Source organism: Lutra lutra, chromosome 11, assembly GCF_902655055.1.
Source record: "Lutra lutra chromosome 11, mLutLut1.2, whole genome shotgun sequence".
Classification (NCBI taxonomy): Eukaryota; Metazoa; Chordata; class Mammalia; order Carnivora; family Mustelidae; genus Lutra; species Lutra lutra.
Genome location: NC_062288.1, coordinates 91622481 through 91636807, shown reverse-complemented (window position 1 = coordinate 91636807; position 14327 = coordinate 91622481). Strand labels below are relative to the sequence as shown.

The 14327-nt window shown below is 39.4% G+C and overlaps 1 long non-coding RNA gene across 9 annotated transcripts in view; it reads right to left on the bottom strand.

Moving 5' to 3' along the window:
* The window catches only part of LOC125081050 (uncharacterized), a 237693-nt gene extending 228421 nt beyond the window's left edge, over positions 1 to 9272 (bottom strand). For all 9 annotated transcript variants that reach the window (XR_007121565.1, XR_007121568.1, XR_007121572.1 and 6 more), the window contains exon 1: positions 9219 to 9272. This is a non-coding gene — a long non-coding RNA (uncharacterized LOC125081050). The remainder of the gene's footprint in view (positions 1 to 9218) is intronic.
* Positions 9273 to 14327: the final 5055 nt, after the last annotated feature.

The window sequence follows — 14327 nt, the reverse complement described above, 5'->3', positions numbered from 1 at the left end:
GGGAATAATATTCTACAGGAATGATGTTCTCTGGAGTTGTGCAACTCAGCTGTCCTTGAATTCCCTGTGGTGGGAATATTCACAGCACATGCAACACAAGGATGCTTCCACTATGAATAAGCTTAAAACCAATCAAAATCACTAATGGTAGTAATTACGACTTTTTACAACAGGGTCCTTCCTGGTTCTTGCTCTGGGAACTCACTTCTCCATTCAGATCACATCATCAGTTTCTGAGTCCTAGCAGGCATTGGTGGTATAGTGGTGAGCATAGCTGCCTTCCAATTTCTGAGTCCTGCTCCAAGCTTCTTAGTCCTGTTCCAAGTTTCTCTCGCCTCTCATCCCCAAGCTCTACCCACTAACCTTGCATCACAGAGAGTGTAAAACCACTGGAAAATGTGGTAGAGTTCTACTTTGCAAATATTGTCTGCCGTCTTTATTCTTTGTTGTTGCTGTTACCTTGCTGTGATGAAACTAGGTTTGAGCTTCAACTCCCATCCTATAGCTGCCATGACAGAGGCTGGCTCACTCTTTAATATATCAGTCCAATATCACTCCCATTGTCCAAAGGCTCTTCTCAAGCTACTATGGGGTAGTGATGAAGGTGATTGATCTTGGCACTTGAATGTCTGGGTTCAAATCTCTAATTCACTACCTGTAAGCATTGATACTTTCAGCAAAGAGCCATGCTTCCATATTGTGGGTGATGATAATAATAGTATCTACCTCATAAGATTGTTATGGGGATTAAAATTTTTATCTTGTAGAGCAGTACCGTATACAAACATACCAATACCCTTGCAAGGCCTGAGGTTAGGTGAGACTGACTTAGCCAGAATCACATTCATAGGACAGGCAAGTCATCCCTCTTTAGTTCCCAAGAGGGGGAAATTCCACTCTTGTCTTTCTTCTTCTTCCAGCCTAGAACTTACAACCTTCTAGAGAATGCCTTGGTTGATTTTTATTCCCCTAATTAAATTTACTTAAAATCAAGATTAATTCTTAATGTTATCTTCCTGCTAATAAAAAATGTCCATCCCTCTGTGGATCTCCGATGGTGGAAACTCTCTGCACTGTCAGATTTCCAGTTCACCCTCTCAGTTCTCAGTATATTCTCAATGACTTCCTTCTTCAGGGACAACCTACCTATACCTACCCCAGCCACAGGCTCCCAACTTCTACCATAGCCAGGAAATGATTGTTTCCCTTTATGATGTATTATTCATGTTTTTGAAATTGAACTGACTTTTGAAGAGCCATCATGACCATACTTTAAGAAAATTCTTGGAACTATCCATTTATATTTTCACAGAGGACTCCAGGTAGTTCTTACACTTAATTTCACTTCTTAGGACATGAGATGTTTTTCCAAACTGGAAATTAGAACTTAAAACTTAGGTGCAAATACTGAAACAAAGAAACTGAACCAGATACTGCTAGATAAGGACAGAAAGGAGGGGTTATACTTTATATTCCCTCTAAGATGTGGCAACCGAACAGCAACGGGATGATGATAAGTTCAATATGCTGATGAATGTTACCTCCAAGGCCCACTCTGACTCCTACTCCGTGTTTCTCCCAGTGATACATGCTGGGAAGTTATTTCCTGCTTAGTTGTAACTTAAAGTGACTTGGTCCTTTGAGTGGAAAAGATGCAATTTTGAGAGAACACATTATTTCTAAGAACTTTTCAGAGCAACAAGCTACTGTGTTTCATCCACAAATGACTCATCTGAAGAGCTTTTAGATCCCAAAATGGCCAGGTCTATGGTCTAAAAATGTCCCAACGAATGTTTTTTTTTACTCCTTCAGCTTCCTGTCATTGGAAATTTTACCCACTTGTCTTCCACACCTCCTCATGAGCACACCCCTATCCCTATGGCTTGGTATACCACAACATGATGGGCAGGGATGGGGGAATGATGGACATGCACCAAAACAGATGACCATGTCCTTTTATTCTGGTCGGAACCTTGTCTATACTCAACCAATACTTGCCCTTGCCCACACTCCCCTGACCTGTACCACTGTCTTATAAGGAATTTCTTGATTTTGTAGTAGATGAGGAGTAACTTTGGACCCTAAGTTAATCAATCACCCAGTTCTGTCAACAATGCTTCCAATGTATGTCTCAGCTCATACAGCCTTTTTAAGAAGAATGAGATTTGGGTGGGTAATAAGAAAGGTTAGGGTATTTGAGCAAGGAGGGAGATATGTAAGAGACAAGGTAGATAATTGGAGATTGGGGTCTCATGTCAAACTTGGAAATAAAAGTGAAAAAAATTAAAATGTGAAATGCTGAATAATGTTTGTGTTGAAACAGCACTAAATAGAAATTGGGCAAAGATTTCTTAATTAACAAATGGACCATGAGCTCGGTGGCTCAGTGGGTTAAGCCTCTGCCTTTGGCTCAGGTCATGATCTCAGGGTCCTGGGATGGAGCCCTGCATCAGGCTCTCTACTCAGCAGGGAGCCTGCTTCCCCCTGCCTCTCTGCCTGCCTTTCTGCCTACTTGTGATCTATTTCTCTCTCTGTTAAATAAATAAATGAAATCTTTAAAAAAAAAAAAAAGAATCTGGAGAGTGGGATGAACAGACTGAGTGCTCTGATTGGATGGCCAAAGCTATGGAGAAGTAGGGAAGCTCTCTGAAATCATGGGAATGGTGTGTGAACGCTGTGTAAAACAAGAATGAGTAATGGAGGACAGACTTTAACCAGCTTGCTATCACTTCTACAACACACATTTGTTGTCCTTCATTCCTGGAGGTCAGAAGACCAAAACAGATCTCACTGGGCTAAAATCAAGGTTTGGGAGGTCTGCACCCTTTCTGGAGGTTAGAATTTATTTCCTTGCCCTTTCCAGCTCCTAGAAACCCTTGGCATTCCTTGGCTTGTGGCCCCTTCCTCCATCTCAAGGCCAGCAACAGCCAGTTGAGTCTCTGTTACATCCTGTCACTCTGACAGACTTCGGCCTCCCTCTTCTGTTTCAGAAACCTTGTAATTACACTGGGCCCCCCAGGTGATTCCCAACAACATCCTTACCTTAAGATTAGATCATCAGCAGTCTTAATTCCATCTGCTACTATAAGTCCCCTTTTCCACACAGGAACATATTCTTGGGATCTGGGAATTAGAATGTGAACATATTCGGGAGGGCCATTATTCCACCTACCGCAACAACCCTTTAAAAAAAGCATTAAGAGAACAATGACTAAGTGAGAGAAGAAAGCCCATATGTGGAGTGGAGATGTAGCTCAAGAGTTAGTTTAAATTAGGAATGACAAGTTGAAACAACTTTAGGACTAGTTCTCCAGAGGAACAGTATCAGATCATACATTGGGTTTTAACTCAGGATTATTTGCCATGTTGTGGGGGAAGGAGGGGAGTTTTGTTACCTTTGTCTCTGTCTCCATATTAATTGGAATCAGATTCTTGAACAAAGATTGCTAATCCACTCATTACTCAGGGAATAATTCAAGCACTGCCTTCCTGAGAAGCTCTCCCTACTTCACAGGCAGAATTAATTTCTCTTCCTTGGATCACTGTCCCTGGTGCTTTCCTTTCCAACAGTACTTATCATTCTGTAATGTAATTTCCTGTTTTTATGCCTGTCTCCCTACTGGATGATGAGGTCCTTTTGAGGACAGAGACCATGACTTATACATCTTTGTATTCTAAGCACCTAGCAAGGTGACTAGCATAAGAAAGGCGTTCAACATGTTTATTGAATGAAAACCTGCGGGTGAGTTAAGAGGATTCTGAACTACCTCCAGCCTTAGGGGAAGATGAGACGGTGGTATTTGGGATTGAACATTAGATGATAACTTTAAAATGGGAATAATACACACAAAATCTCTAAATCTTGAGGATGCATCTGAGAGGTAGACAAGAAATGGAGAGGAATTAAGAAATGAAGAAATTTTCTTCTGATACTCTGCAGACTGAAAAAGCAAGGTCAAAATGCAGACAAGAAAATTTACCTGCTATGACTTTATACATTCCAGACCACACTTAGCATATAAATGAATGTTGAAAAAAAGACAAAACAAAACAAAACACCAAAACTACAGTTTTGGGAAGAGGAGTAGGGTGTTATATAATTTCTAAGCAGCCAAAACTTTCAGTCAATAGATGATATCTGTTAGAAAACTATTCTTCACGCACAGTTTTTTCCACATTTCTTTATGAATAATGTTAACACGAGTTAGCTAGGAAGAAGAGTCATTTCTAAACTGCTTCCATCCTCCCTGGAAATACAAGACTGATTTGCGGTTTCATGGATTCCCACTTAATTTAGGGGGAAAAGGAAATGAAAACTCTGACCCAGCTCTCTGCAAGAAGAAATGAAAGAGAGGAGCTGAGTAAAAAGAGAAGGTGGATTATAACAGAATAAATATTCAAAGTTTCTTCCCCTCCCACTACCTTTCACCAAAATCGTTCTTCTCCCTCCACACCCATCAAACACATAGTTATTCTATTTATATGCATTAGTCATTAAAAAGAGAAAAAGTTAGGTAATGGTTAAATAAACCTAAAGCTCAATACTAATAAAGACTGGTATGATAATTTGGCAATACTAGTCTTTCTCAGTAATACTGGAATTTCTTCGATGCTATGCTTGACCTGCTCTTTTCCTCCCTGTTCAGCACTCTTATTCCTATACACACGTGGTTTCAGCATCCATAGGCTCGTGGAACCCCAACCTGTTTTTCCTGGTCCCCCTATTCACTTACTTTTCCTAATTATCTGTTGCTCATTAAGTATGAAGAGAAAAAACGGAGATCTACTAATTCTTTGCCCAAAAAAAGGAGTCTATTAAAGTAATTGATAAGGATAAATGAAGAAGTTGGAGGAGAATTGTGAGGAAAATGTCCAGGAAACCACAGAAAAGTGTGTTTCAAGTACCCACGTAACAATAGCAAATATTACAAAATGATATATATAGTAAATAGGATAAATGATATAGGCTCAAATATTTCCATTGTACATAGCACAAGAGAATTAGTTTCTAGAAATAATATATTTTCCTCCATAAAATTTATTTTTTTAGCATATAGTTCTAATACTCCATGGTCACCCCCAAATACATAAATTTAAGCACATGCGCATACATGCACGCACACGCGCACACACCCTACATTCCTGTTGAGAATGAGAATTCCTCCTCAAGAGAAAGGAATTGGAGTCAATTTTGAAATTGTTCCAGTAGGTAAGAGGAAAAAAACAAAATACAGCTCTCTTTGTTGCTGTTTTCATTTTCATAAAGGTCAGTGGACCAGTTGGCTCCAATCATGTGGAAAGAAAAGCAGCTAAAACATTCAACCACAGAGCTAACGTTTAGGGCACAGTTAAATTACGCAACCCTGCCATTTTTGGAGCAAGACAGAAGGGTTTACCAACTAATCAAAGCTGAATTGTCTTCATCAGGTAAATCTCATTAATTTCAGATTATCTCAGAATATGACTTTTATTAAGTTTAAAGACCTAAGGCTATGGATTGGAAGTATTGTGCCAAAGGAAAAAAAGAGAATAATGGGATATCAGCAATTACTCATTATTTGTAAAACATTTTAAATTCAATTCATCATGAGGTAGGACACATAGTTATTATTATTCTAGTTTCCATATAAAGAGTCTCAGAACTTATATTACTAGAACATTCCAAGCAGAGGGATAAAGCTGAATGTAGGGAACATCACGATGGTAACAACAACAAAACTAAGAACCTCAGAGGAAGAGCTCTTAAATCACTGTCAGGTTTCCTACACACATAAATAAATCTGACTTGTTGAGAAAATTGGACAGACATACCACTCTGGAGAAAAACTGAGTCCGTGTGCAAGCTGGCTCACAATGGCCAGCCAGAACCTACTATGTGTATTTCTTTCCAGCTCTGTGTTCAGTAACATCATGATGGCATTTTGAAATCAATCTTAATGGGAGTATTTTTCTCCTGCTTTATTGAAGTATGACAAATAAAAATTATATGTATCTAAGGTATACAATGTGATGTTTTGATATATGTATACATCATGAAGTGGTTACAAAAATTAATTAAAATATCCAATCCCTCACATAGTTATACACTTCTGTGTACGTGTGTGTGCTAACACTGAAGATTTACTCTCTTAACACATTTCAAGTGTAGAATACATTATTATTAACTACAATCACCATGTTGTACATTAGGTCTTTAGACATATTTAACTTATAACTGAAAGTTTCTACACTTTGATCAATATCTCCCCTTGTCACCCACCTCCCACCTCTGGTAACCACCACTCCACTCTCTGTTACTATGAATTCAACTTTTTTTTTTTTTTAAGATTCCACATCTATGTGAGATCATGCAGTATCGGTCTTTCTGTGTCTGACTTACTGCACTTAGAATAATGTCCTCCAAGTTCATCTGTGTTGTCACCAATGGCAGATTTTTCTTCTTTTTTTAAGCTGAATGACATTCCATTCAGTGTGTGTGTGTGTGTGTATGTCTATATCTCACATTTTCTTTATCTCTTTGTCTGTTGATGGATACTTAGTTGTTTCCATGTCTTGGCTATTGTGAACATTCCTGCAATGACACAGGAGTACAGGTATTTCTGTACTGTACTTTTTGAGGCAGTGATTTTATTTCCATTGAATATGTACCCAAAAGTGGGATTGATAGATTGTATAGTAGATGTGTTTTTAATTTCCAGAAACACCTCCATATTGTTTTCAGCAACGGCTGTAACAACTTGCATTCCCACCAACAGTGTATAAGGGTTCCATTTCTCTACATCTTTGTCAACAGTTGTTATCTTTTGACTTTTTGATAATAGCCATTCTAACATCCTAAGCGAGAAAATATTTCACTATGGTTTTGATTTGCATTTCCCTGAGTGTTCAATGATGTTGAGCATTTTTTCATATCCTGTTGGCCATTTGTAGGTCTTCCTTGGAAAACAGTCTATTGAAGTTCCTTTGCCCAGTTTTAAGCCAAGTTAATTGATTTTTCCTATTGAGTTGTATGAGTTCCATATATATCTTGGATATAATCTCCTTATCAAATAGAAGGTTTGCAACTATTTTCTGCCATTCCGTAGGTTGCCTTTTTATTTTGTTGGTTGTTTCCTTTGCTGTTTAGAAACTCTAGTTTAACATTGTCCCTTTTGTTTCTTTTTGCTTTTGTTGCTTGTGTTTTTGGTGTTTCCTCCATTTTGTTCTCCGGGGACCTTATTTTGCTTCAGTGTTGTCCCCAGTCCTGCCTCATTGTCAAAAGAATCAGCCAAATCCATTACTTTCAATCAAATTACAATCAAATTACTTTCCATGAAAAGATGACTTCATTTTTCGATTTAAATTAACAAGTCATACATATTGCCTTGAGAGCCATCTCACCCCTGCATACTAAAGTGTGCCATTAAAATCACCTGATCTGTCCATAGGTCAAAAGAAGGGTAGAAGACAAGCAGTAGGAAAATGAGCTTGGCCATGAGCGTGTTAACTAGACAAACTAAGGTGCTCTGACTCCAGCATTCCTTACATGCCCTTCCTCTGCTTTGTTTTCAAAGAACTTTCCCTTAAGAAGGAAAGGACAATAATCAGTGTCCCTTTAAATCATCAACAAGTTGGTTCCTGCTCCAGGCAGCAAGGAGAGACTGACAGTCTGGGAAGAGAGTGCACACATACAGGCACATGGCTGTTATTGAAGAATTCCCCTTTCTTCTCAGTTATGTGTTGTTTTGTTTTTTGCTTTTTGTTTTTCCAAGTAATTTTGCGTATTTTTTCCCAGCATTTTCATATGTGAAAATCAGGAACTGGGCCTATCCATGTCATTGCAATCTTCCAATAGTCCAGATATGTCACTGATTTCATAATAATTAAATGTCAGTAGAGAAACAGTCTGAGAATATTAGTTATGTATTGCTGAACAGAAAATTATACCAAAATTTGATGTCTTAAAGAAGCAGTAAATATTTATTATTTCTCATGATTCTTACAGGTTGGAAATTTGGGGGGAGTTAGCTAAGTGGTTCTGGCTCAGGGTACCCCTGAGGCTGGTTGTCCTTACATTTTGTTTCCCCAAATGGTTCTCTGGCTTCATCATGAAGAACTTCAGAGTTATACTCTCAGCTTTATTTTTAACTGTATTTTTGTCAGAGTACCATGGATTTTCTCCTTGCCCAAAAGCCTATTTCTTCCTTGTAGCATGTCTGCCATCTAAAGAGGCTAAGAATTTTCAAATTCACCAGGCCCTGCCTCCTTCACATATGGCAATTTTTTTTTATTGGCTTGTCTCCCTCCTCTTGCCTTTTCCTGTAAGCCACAGAAGGAAATCAGGAGGCATTTTCCATACTCCTTCTGGAGCTCTCCTGACCTAGATAACCCTATTCTTTATGGTTCATTTTCCATATTACCACAGGTGGTAATGTTGCTGAACCCCCTGCCATTATTGGACAACAATTCCCTTTCCTTTAGTTCCCCAAAACAGTTTCCCTTGCTTTCCTTAGAGGTCTCACCAAAAGCCGTCTTGAGGGCATTCCCATTTCTGTTAACAGTCTCTTCAAGAAGGCAGTTGGGCTCCCTTCACACACTCTTTAAAGCCTTTCCAGTATCTACATCCCATCCAATCTAAACACCAATCCCACAGACTTAGCTTTTTCTTACAACAGCACCTCATGACCAAAATCTGTATTGGTTACCTACCACTGCATAAAATGTCACCCCAAAACCTAGTGCATTAAAACAACAAGGATCGGGGGAGGAGTCAAGATGGCGGAGATGGCGAAGTCTAGCGGGCTGAGACTACATCAGGTAGCAGGAGATCAGCTAGATAGCTTATCTAAAGATTGCAAACACCTACAAATCCAACGGAGATCGAAGAGAAGAAGAACAGCAATTCTAGAAACAGAAAATCAACCACTTTCTGAAAGGTAGGACGGGCGGAGAAGTGAATCCAAAGCGACGGGAAGATATCGGGAATATAGACCGCGGGGGTAGGGGCTGGCTCCCAGCAAGCAGCGGCAAAATCAGGACTTTTAAAAGTCTGTTCGCTGAGGGACATCACTCCAGAGGCTTAACCGGGGTGAAGCCCACGCGGGGTTAGCGTGGCCTCAGGTCCCGCAGGGTCACAGAAGGATCAGGGGTGTCTGAGTGTCGCAGAGCTTACAGGTATTAGAACGGGGAAGCCGGCTACAGAGACAGAGCCGAGGAGTGAGCTCTCAGCTGGGGGTTACCTTGAACCGGTCGCAGGCTCAGTCAGCTCGGAGCGCGGCCGGAGGCCAGGGTGACGGGAGTCATTGGGCGCTGTTCTCTGAGGGCGCACTGAGGAGTGGGGCCCCGGGCTCTCGGCTCCTCTGGGCCGGAGACCGGGAGGCAGCCATCTTCATTCCCGTCCTCTGGAACTCTACGGAGTAAAGCTCTCAGGAAACAAAAGCTCCCGAAAGCGAACCCAAGCGGATTACACAGCCCGGCCCTGGGTAAGGGCGGTGCAACTCCGCCTGGGGCAAAGACACTTGAGAATCACTACAACAGGCCCCTCCCCCAGAAGAGCAACAAGAAACCCAGCCAGGACCAAGTTCACCTACCAAGGAGTGTAGTTTCAATACCAAGGAGAGCAGCGGAATTCCAGAGGAGGAGAAAGCAAAGCACGGAACTCATGGCTTTCTCCCCATGGTTCTTAAGCCTTGCAGTTAATTTTTTTTTCTTTTTCAATTTTTTTTCTCTTCTTCTGCTAAATTTTTTTTAAATTTACCCTTTTCTTTTTTAACGTTTTTTAACTAGTTTATCTAATATATATATATATATTTTTCTTTTTTATATTTTTTCTTTATTCATTTTCTTTTTTTAATTGTTTCTTTTTTTTTTTTTCTTTCAGAATATCTTTTTATCCCCTTTCTCCCCCCTCACAATTTGCGATCTCTTCTGATTTGGTTAAAGCATATTTTCCTGGGGTTGTTGCCACCCTTTTAGTATTTTACTTGCTCCTTCATATACTCTTATCTGGACAAAATGACAAGGCGGAAAAATTCACCACAAAAAAAAAGAACAAGAGGCAGTACCAAACGCTAGGGACCTAATCAATACAGATATTGGTAATATGTCAGATCTAGAGTTCAGAATGACGATTCTCAAGGTTCTAGCCGGGCTCGAAAAAGGCATGGAAGATATTAGAGAAACCCTCTTGGGAGATATAAAAGCCCTTTCTGGAGAAATAAAAGAACTAAAATCTAACCAAGTTGAAATCAAAAAAGCTATTAATGAGGTGCAATCAAAAATGGAGGCTCTCACTGCTAGGATAAATGAGGCAGAAGAAAGAATTAGCGATATAGAAGACCAAATGACAGAGAATAAAGAAGCTGAGTGGAAGAAGGACAAACAGCTACTGGACCACGAGGGGAGAATTCGAGAGATAAGTGACACCATAAGACGAAACAACATTAGGATAATTGGGATTCCAGAAGAAGAAGAAAGAGAGAGGGGAGCAGAAGGTATATTGGAGAGAATTATTGGAGAGAATTTCCCCAATATGGCAAAGGGAACAGGCATCAAAATCCAGGAGGTTCAGAGAACCCTCCTCAAAATCAATAAGAAGAGGTCCACACCCCATCACCTAATAGTAAAATTTACAAGTCTTAGTGACAAAGAGAAAATCCTGAAAGCAGCCTGGGAAAAGAAGTCTGTAACATACAATGGTAAAAATATCAGATTGGCAGCAGACTTATCCACAGAGACCTGGCAGGCCAGAAAGAGCTGGCATGATATATTCAGAGTACTAAATGAGAAAAACATGCAGCCAGGAATATTATATCCAGCTAGGCTATCATTGAAAATAGAAGGAGAGATTAAAAGCTTCCAGGACAAACAAAAACTGAAAGAATTTGCAAATACCAAACCAGCTCTACAGGAAATATTGAAAGGGGTCCTCTAAGCAAAGAGAGACCCTAAAAGTAGTAGATCAGAAAGAAACAGAGACAATATACAATAACAGTCACCTGACAGGCAATACAATGGCACTAAATTCATATCTCTCAATAGTTACCCTGAATGTTAATGGGCTAAATGCCCCAGTCAAAAGACACAGGGTATCAGAATGGATAAAAAAACAAAACCCATCTATATGTTGCCTACAAGAAACTCATTTTAGACCCAAAGACACCTCCAGATTTAAAGCGAGGGGGTGGAAAAGAATTTACCATGCTAATGGACATCAGAAGAAAGGTGGGGTGGCAATCCTTATATCAGATCAATTAGATTTTAAGCCAAAGACTATAATAAGAGATGAGGAAAGACACTATATCATACTCAAAGGATCTGTCCAACAAGAAGATCTAACAGTTTTAAATATCTATGCCCCTAATGTGGGAGCAGCCAACTATATAAACCAATTAATAACAAAATCAAAGAAACACATCAACAATAATACAATAATCGTAGGGGACTTTAACACTCCCCTCACTGAAATGGACAGATCATCCAAGCAAAAGATCAACAAGGAAATCAAGGCCTTAAATGACACACTGGACCAGATGGACATCACAGATATATTCAGAACATTCCATCCCAAAGCAACAGAATACACATTCTTCTCTAGTGCACATGGAACATTCTCCAGAATAGATCACATCCTCAGTCCTAAATCAGGTCTCAACCGGTATCAAAAGATTGGGATCATTCCCTGCATATTTTCAGACCACAATGCTCTGAAGCTAGAACTCAATCACAAGAGGAAATTTGGAAAGAACCCAAATACATGGAGACGAAACAGCATCCTTCTAAAGAATGAATGGGTCAACCAGGAAATTAAAGAAGAATTGAAAAAATTCATGGAAACAAATGATAATGAAAACACAACAGTTCAAAATCTGTGGGACACAACAAAGGCAGTCCTGAGAGGAAAATATAGCGGTACAAGCCTTTCTCAAGAAACAAGGAAGGTCTCAGGTACACAGCCTAACCCTACACCTAAAGGAACTGGAGAAAGAACAAGAAAGAAACCCTAAACCCAGCAGGAGAAGAGAAATCATAAAGATCAGAGCAGAAAACAATGAAATAGAAACCAAAAAAACAATAGAACAAATCAACGAAACTAGGAGCTGGTTCTTTGAAAGAATTAATAAGATTGATAAACCCCTGGCCAGACTTATCAAAAAGAAAAGAGAAAGGACGCAAATAAATAAAATCATGAATGAAAGAGGAGAGATCACAACGAATGAAAGAGGAGAGATCACAACTAACACCAAAGAAATACAGACAATTATAAGAACATACTATGAGCAACACTACGCCAACAAATTTGACAATCTGGAAGAAATGGATGCATTCCTAGAGACATATAAACTACCACAACTGAACCAGGAAGAAATAGAAAGCCTGAACAGACCCATAACCAGTAAGGAGATTGAAACAGTCACCAAAAATCTCCAAACAAACAAAAGCCCAGGGCCAGACAGCTTCCCGGGGAAATTCTACCAAACATTTAAAGAAGAACTAATTCCTATTCTCCTGAAACTGTTCCAAAAAAGAGAAATGGAAGGAAAACTTCCAAACTCATTTTATGAGGCCAGCATCACCTTGATCCCAAAACCAGACAAGGATCCCATCAAAAAAGAGAACTACAGACCAATATCCTTGATGAACACAGATGCAAAAATTCTCACCAAAATACTAGCCAATAGGATTCAACAGTACATTAAAAGGATTATTCACCACGACCGAGTGGGATTTATTCCAGGGCTGCAAGGTTGGTTCAACATCCGCAAATTAATCAATGTGATACAACACATTAATAAAAGAAAGAACAAGAACCATATGATATTCTCAATAGATGCTGAAAAAGCATTTGACAAAGTACAGCATCCCTTCCTGATCAAAACTCTTCAAAGTATAGGGATAGAGGGCACATACCTCAATATTATCAAAGCCATCTATGAAAAACCCACCGCAAATATCATTCTCAATGGAGAAAAACTGAAAGCTTTTCCGATAAGGTCAGGAACACAGCAGGGATGTCCATTATCACCACTGCTATTCAACATAGTACTAGAAGTCCTAGCCTCAGCAATCAGACAACAAAAGGAAATTACAGGCATCCAAATCAGCAAAGAAGAAGTCAAACTATCAATCCTGGCAGATGATATGATACTATATGTGGAAAACCCAAAAGACTCCATTCCAAAACTGCTAGAACTCATACAGGAATTTAGTAAAGTGTCAGGATATAAAATCAATGCACAGAAATCAGTTGCATTTCTCTATACCAACAACAAGACAGAAGAAAGAGAAATTAAGGAGTCACTCCCATTTACAATTCACCCAAAACCGTAAGATACCTAGGAATAAACCAACCAAAGAGGCAAAGAATCTATACTCAGAAAACTATGAAGTACTCATGAAAGAAATTGAGGAAGACACAAAGAAATGGAAAAATGTTCCATGCTCCTGGATTGGAAGAACAAATATTGTGAAAATGTCTATGCTACCTAAAGCAATCTACACATTTAATGCAATTCCTACCAAAGTACCATCCATTTTTTTTCAAAGAAATGGAACAAATAATCCTAAAATTTATATGGAACCAGAAAAGACCTTGAATAGCCAAAGGAATATTGAAAAAGAAAGCCAAAGTTGGTGGCATCACAATTCCAGACTTCAAGCTCTATTACAAAGCTGTCATCATCAAGACAGCATGGTACTGGCACAAAAACAGACTCATAGATCAATGGAACAGAATAGAGAGCCCAGAAATAGACCCTCAACTCTATGGTCAACTCATCTTCGACAAAGCAGGAAAGAATGTCCAATGGAAAAAAGACAGCCTCTTCAACAAATGGTGTTGGGAAAATTGGACAGCCACATGCAGAAAAATGAAATTGGACCATTTCCTTACACCACACATGAAAATAGACTCAAAATGGATGAAGGACCTCAATGTGAGAAAGGAATCCATCAAAATCCTTGAGGAGAACACAGGCTGCAACCTCTTCGACCTCAGCCGCAGCAACATCTTCCTAGGAACATCGCCAAAGGCAAGGGAAGCAAGGGCAAAAATGAACTATTGGGATTTTATCAAGATCAAAAGCTTTTGCATAGCAAGGAAACAGTTAACAAAACCAAAAGACAACTGACAGAATGGGAGAAGATATTTGCAAACGACATATCAGATAAAGGGCTAGTGTCCAAAATCTATAAAGAACTTAGCAAACTCAACACCCAAAGAACAAATAATCCAACCAAGAAATGGGCAGAAGACATGAACAGACATTTCTGCAAAGACGACATCCAGATGGCCAACAGACACATGAAAAAGTGCTCCATATCACTCGGCATCAGGGAAATACAAATCA